Genomic DNA, 549 nt, shown 5'->3' with positions numbered 1-549 from the left:
AGCAAAGTCAATGGTTGTTGGAGCTCAGCAATGGTCTAACCTGGGAACCAAAGAATGTTTGGTTCCTGCTGAAAGCAACACTATTTATTCCTCTCAAGTTTGTCTTATGTGCTCCTAAACACGATAAACATGGGGGAGATGTCCTGCCAGGAATCCTCCTAAACAGTCATATTTTTCTTTCTGAAAGGTGACATTCTGGGGACAGTATGGGAGCATTTGAGCCTGGGGCTATCTCTCAGGCTAAGCAGAGTCCAGTCTTGGTGGCCATACTTGGGGAACTGGTTTGGATCCCCTGACTCCACAGGAAGGTTGGGCCTAGCGGTGTATGCCTGGGGCTAGGGATGGGGAGACAGGAGAGTCCCTGGCGCTTGCTGGTCAGTTAGTCTAGTGGAATCCTTGAGATCCAGGTTCCCTGAGACTCTGTCTCCAAATAACTAAATAAGTAAGATGGTGGGTAATTGAGGAAGAAACAAGGAGCACCTGCTATGAGGATGGAGAGCAGGAGCACCTGCGATGAGGAAGACACGGCAGGAGCACCTGCGATGAGGA

Source organism: Microtus ochrogaster, chromosome 2, assembly GCF_000317375.1.
Source record: "Microtus ochrogaster isolate Prairie Vole_2 chromosome 2, MicOch1.0, whole genome shotgun sequence".
NCBI lineage: Eukaryota > Metazoa > Chordata > Mammalia > Rodentia > Cricetidae > Microtus > Microtus ochrogaster.
This window is presented reverse-complemented; position numbering follows the sequence as displayed.